General features: G+C 41.0%; 1 non-coding gene across 1 annotated transcript; it reads left to right on the top strand.

Moving 5' to 3' along the window:
• Window positions 1-2,878: 2,878 nt before the first annotated feature.
• On the top strand, window positions 2,879-2,985 carry LOC119472447. Its single transcript, XR_005201592.1, has one exon. It is a non-coding gene; the product is annotated as a U6 spliceosomal RNA (small nuclear RNA).
• The last annotated feature ends 3,015 nt before the right edge of the window (window positions 2,986-6,000 follow it).

Consider the following 6,000-nt stretch of genomic DNA (forward strand, 5'->3'; position numbering starts at 1 on the left):
AAAATTAATCTGTGCTGCTAGAAGGCAGGGGAGTGGTTACCGTTGGGCTGATAGTGGCTGACAGAGGGTGTGAAGGGGCTTCTGAGGTGCTGATTACATTCTCCTTTTTGTTAGTTACACATGTGCATTCAGTGTGTGTGTGAAAATTTGTTGAATTAATTCACTTATGATATGGCACTTTTCTGTAGATATATAATTCATGAATAAAAATTTTAAAAGTAGCCGGGTATGGTGGCTCACGTCTGTAATCCCGGCACTTTGGGAGGCCGAGGCAGGAGGATCATGAAGTCAGGAGTTTGAAACCAGCCTGGCCAAAATGGTGAGCCCCCATCTCTACTAAAAATACAAAAATCAGATGGACATGGTGTTGCATGCACCTGTAATCCCAGCTACTTGGGAGGCTGAGGCAGAAGAATCACTTGAACTGGGAGGCGGAGGTTGTAGTGAGCCAAGATCGTGCCACTGCACTCCAGCCTGGGCAACAGGGCGAGACTCAGTCTCAAAAAAATCTTTTTTTTAAGTTAATAAAAATAAATACAAAGTTTTGAATTAACATACAAACAAATGAATTGCACAAGTAGCAGCCTGGGGAGTTTAGCTACAATAAACAGACTTGGAATTTTCAATATTTTAAAGAGTAAACATTTATTTCTCATTTATGCAAAGTCTGATGGGAAGCCTACCTTCATGTGGAATGTGTCCTCCAAGGTATCTGCAGCAGGGAAAAGAGGAATGAAAGAGGCATACTGGCTCCTAACTGCCTTGACTCAGGAGTGACATATGTTATTTCTGCCCCAGAAACTACAAATGTGGCCCCAACAAAACTGAGGAGGCTAGGAAGTGCAGGAAAGCAAATGGGATATTTGGTGAACACTGACTGTGCTGCACTTAGCTTGATGGTAGTTGGCTTGAAAAATACTGCAGTGTTTTTAGTTAACTACAAATGAAGCTTGTGCCACCTGCGTATGTGTAATTGGTTGCTAGGCATAAGGCAACTTTGGAAAGCACTGGAAAAAAATAAATATGGTACTCAGAAAAAAAAAACAACAACAGCAAAAGAAGGAAGGAGTTTTCCAGTTTTATTCCATCAGGGTCAGGTCACATTTGAAAAATTGTGTTCATTTCTGGATATCATCTTTTAAAAGTGACATCGACAGGCTAGCACATGTCCAGAGAATGTAACTACAAAGATATATTAGCCATGGCAGGCTAGGATATATTTTGGTGATAAATAAACCCTCAAATCTTTTTTTTGTTTGTTTGAGACAAGGTCTTGCTCTTTCACCCAGGCTGAAGTGCAGTGGCGTGATCATGGCTCACTGCAGCCTTGACCTCCTGGGCCCAAGCTATCCTTCCACCTCAGCCTCCCAAGTAGCTGGGACTACAAGTGAGCCACCACGTCCAGTTAATTTTTAATTTTTTTTGTGGAGATGGGGGTCTTGCTATGTTGCTCAGGCTGGTTTCAAACTCCTGGGTTCTAGCAGTCTTCCCTCCTTAGCCTCCCAAAGTGCTGGGATTACAGGTGTGAGCCACTGCACCTGGCCCAATCCTCAAGTCTTAATGGCTTAATACAACACTCATGCCACAGTCTGACACGTTCATGAGAGGTAGCCTTCTATGTGCTGACACAGGGATTCGAGCTTCTTCCATTTCACAGATTCTATGCCTCTTAGTGCATCCTGAGAATTTTCCACAGGATCCCCTGGCTAAGAAAGCCAATGAGTGAAAGAGATCAAGGAAGATCTCATAAGACATATGGCCGGGCATAGAAGTAGCACACATACATTTAATCTCGTTTTATTGGCCAAAACCCAGTCACATGCCCCAACCTAATGGCTAGAGTATTCTTGTAAGCCCACGAAGAGGAAATGGGATTGGGGAGCATCTAGCTAGCTCTGCCACAAATGGTGACAGATCCAAAGTCATGTGAGACACCGTTGAAGGAGCTAGATAAAGTCGAACTGGAAAAAAAAATGATACCTCTTCTCAAATATATGAAAGGAAGCAGACAATAGATTCCTCAAATGTTTAGAGTGCTATTGTGTGGAAAAAGGAATATACTTATTCTGGATAGCTTCTGAAGGCAGAACTAGGAGGAAAGAGTGGGACAAATGAGACAATTTTTTATCTGTTTGGTATAAGAAAGAACTTGCTGTCAATAGAGCTGTTCATCTCAGAGCAGACTACTCTGTGAGTACTAATAAATACTATTTTATCAAGTTCTTACTGTGTGCTAAATTCTTTTTTTTTTTTTTTNTTGAGATGGAATCTTGTGCTGTCACCCAGGTTGCAGTGCAGTGGCGTGATCTCGGCTCACTGCAACCTCCGCCTCCCAGGTTCAAGTGATTCTCCTGCCTCAGCCTCCTGAGTAGTAGCTGGGACTATAGGTGCATGCCACCACGCTCAACTAATTTTTTGTATTTTTAGTGGGGACGGGGTTTCACCATGTTAGCCAGGATTGTCTCAATCTCCTGACCTCATGATCCACCCTCCTAGGATTCCCAAAGTGCTGGGATTACAGGCGTGAGCCACTGCACCGAGCTAATTCTTAAACCATTTAGTTGTAATAACTACTCTTGAAATAGTGCTACTAATGTCTGTATGTTGCAGATGAAGAAAGAGGTCTTAGAGACTGTGTAACTTGCCTAATGACACACATAGAGTAAGAGGCAGGACCAGGATTTGAATCCTGGTCTTTCTGAATCCAAAGTGTGTGTACTCAAACGTTAGGCCATACTGCCCTTAAGGAATTTCGCTTTTAGGTAGTGTGGATAATAACAGTTCAGTAGGGATATTTCAAAAAGGATTTCTTCATTGTGTTTGAGTTGAACTGAAATGGAAGCTGTCTCAGGACAGGTATGTGTAAAGAAACTTCTGGGTGCTCACTTCAGCAGCACATACATTAAAACTGGAATGATGCAGAGAAGACTAGCATGGTCCCTGTTCAAGGATGACACGCAAATTGGTGAAGCGTTCCATATTTTTACCACCTGAATTTTGTAAAAATAAAAATAAATAAAATAATTTAAAAAGAAACTTCTGTGGACATTGCAAGGCTCTGTTAAGTAATAACTAGTGCTTTGGTGTTGGGTGCTGAGGAAGGCAGAGGACTCATACAGGGAAGCAAAGTTAAGCAAAATTCAATGCTGTTCCAACTAAAACTTCGCCATGAATGTGTGGTTGCCCTAAGTGATTAATAAACAGTAGGAAGTTTGGGGGTGAAAATGACTCATGGGGCCACCTCCTATGCATGAAGGTTTGGCTACCACCAAAGCAAATCTTGATATGGCCACTGCCAGGAATATTGCTGGGCTTCAGTTGGATGCTCAACATCTCCCCCTACAGGAGTCAGGGACGCAAATCTTCTACTTGTGTTGGCTCTAGAAATTTGTTTAGTTCACATTCAGTTGCATAGAAGCAGGCGCTGGCAGCCTTAGCAATTTTGCCAGGTAGCCGTGGAGACGCTGCGTTGCTTCAGAAATTCATAGTCTACAAAGAACAAGTGGATTCTGGGATTCTGAAAGCATTGGAAGCGCATCATAACTCCCTGTCTCTGGCTTGCATTTGTAAAAGTAGATGAGCAAAACAAATATAACCGGAACCAAGTATCCAAACTGATTAAGAGACTCATCAGACAGAACACAGCACTACTAGACCTGCATCCTACCACAAGCAAGTTCTTAATCTTCACTCAAGTGGCCATTCAGGAATTGCTACATGCGAAGAATACAACACTGCAAAAAAAATGCTCTCTATTTGGTAAAAATGTATACCCTGTCTAAAGTGGTTCAGAAGTCAGTGCCTACGTCATTTAAATGTGAAAGAAAACAGAATTCACCTAAAAGGAGAATAAAGAGTAAATATATTTGGAGCACAGAATTGAACAGATTGCCACACTTGGGCAAGAAAATTGCTACAAGATTTCCAGTAGCTAAAGCTGTAAGAGAAACACAGTTATATATTTTTCATTTTCTGACAACAGGAAGCAAATAAATCCAACAGCAGATAGATTTTTTTTTCTTCCTGGAAATAAATGAAATCACAAATGAATGGTATGGGTTTTTATATAAAATGCAGAGATTTATGGAGTGAACAGAATCTTAACTTCAGTATAAAAGATACTGAAATGAGACCTCAGATGCCTCTTGAATCAACCATCCATAAAGACAGAGAATATAACTTTAAGTAACAATGAAGTCATTTTTGTAACAAGCTCTTTGACACTGTGCAGAAATTCTTTTTCCAAGGTTTAAGTTAATAAAGGGACAGAACTGTGAAACTCTATATCAGGTATTCTCAAGCTTTAATGAATTACTTTGATTAAAAAGTGGATTTTTGGGCCCCTCTCCCAGAGCTTTGGATTCAGTAGGCCTGGAGAAGGGTCCAGAAATCTGCATTTTTAACTCTCACCCCACCAAGTGTTTGAGATGGAGGTGGTCTGTAGGTCCGATTTTGAGAAACACAGATGGAATGACATAAGTGGACTTTGGGCAGGTGTTAGGCCAAGATCTGTTTGCAAGTGGGTGGGAAACTAGCTGGAGGCATTTCACAATCTCTGTGGAGCTGAGGCTCATTTGGAAGAAGGGCTCAGGTTCTCATGTGGGCCAGGAGCTGCACTAGATGCTTGCATATACTGACTCATTTAAAGAACCAAGGAGCCACAGACAGCACCTCTCTTCACAACACATTAGATTTGATGTCTGTTTAAATTGTCTACCATGAATTGCTTAGAGCAAAAGCTTACTGTAACATTCTAGTTACAGACTTAGGTGAGCATGGTGGTATGTCCAGAGTCCCAGGAATGTTAATTGTATCCCTAGATGGCCTCATTTTTTCTGTTGCGCACAGTTATGAAACATAGTTTAAGAACTATGAAAAGAATTTGTGCTTTGAAGTTCTTCCTACGTCTGAGAAATCTAAACATGCTGGTGGTCATCATAAAGTCACCCTGTGGGCCTGAGGAGGATGTGGGTGTGCATGAGTTATGGGCAGGGAAGCTGGGGACAGGATCAGAGAGCTCCTTCCATTTTCCCCATTGCTGGTCACCACAGGTTGTGGCTGGTTTGAGAAAAGAAACAAAACCAGCAAGCAAAAACACACCTGGCTTTTTGGGTTAAAGAATGGTTAACTTTTTGGGCTTGATGCTGGTGCACATCTCTATTCATGATAGGATACAGGTCAGAGGGCAGGGGTAAGAGGGAAAAACCCATAATTGCTTCCAAGAGTCTAAACCAAGGACACATCTTCATGGTGGTGTACCATGAAGCCTTTGAAGGTCCACGTAAGGCATTTTGAATCTCATTCCTTTATTAAAAAAATTTGTTGTACCAGAGCATAGACATCTACCTTGGGGCAAAGTTTCAGAGAATAAGTAAAAGTCCAGTTTTCTGCATTCAGAACAATCAAAGGCTAGACAATGGCAATCAATAACAATGCTCCTCCCATACCAATTTGAAAAGTTAAAAATCTTATCAGCCATTCAGATGTCTTCACATCATGAAACAATTGGAACATTTTTTTCTCCTTCATTAAATGGCCGACTAAACAGCTGTTTCAACTCAAAACTCTTATTTTGAGTATTTGTTATTCAACATTTGGCCCTGATAATATTATCAATTCTAAAGTGCTAAGACTGTGTTTAAATCAACTGAAATATTTTGGTTATGTTTTATTTATGGGACTTCTCTGCTTGTCTTTTAACCTCCTAATAGCAGGCAGCCAAATTATTAGCTCATCTATTTTGGCAGAATGAAACAATTCATGGTTTAAAGAGCTTGGGAAAGGTAAAACTTCTGAGCAATCATAACAACGTCCAGCTTAGAATGCTGTTTGTGTACTTTCTATAGGATGTGTAGCTTTATCCTGTGGGAGGATTTCCTTCATTTGAATCCCCAAGGCCTCTGACTGATTTCCCTCTTCCTTTGGTGCTGTTTGTGTTTAAAAAATAATGCCTAAGGGAAAGATAACCATCGTTCTGTTGCTTTGTGGACACATGCGTTC

This window comes from Cebus imitator, unplaced genomic scaffold (genome assembly GCF_001604975.1).
Source record: "Cebus imitator isolate Cc_AM_T3 unplaced genomic scaffold, Cebus_imitator-1.0 Scaffold101, whole genome shotgun sequence".
Taxonomy (NCBI): Eukaryota; Metazoa; Chordata; class Mammalia; order Primates; family Cebidae; genus Cebus; species Cebus imitator.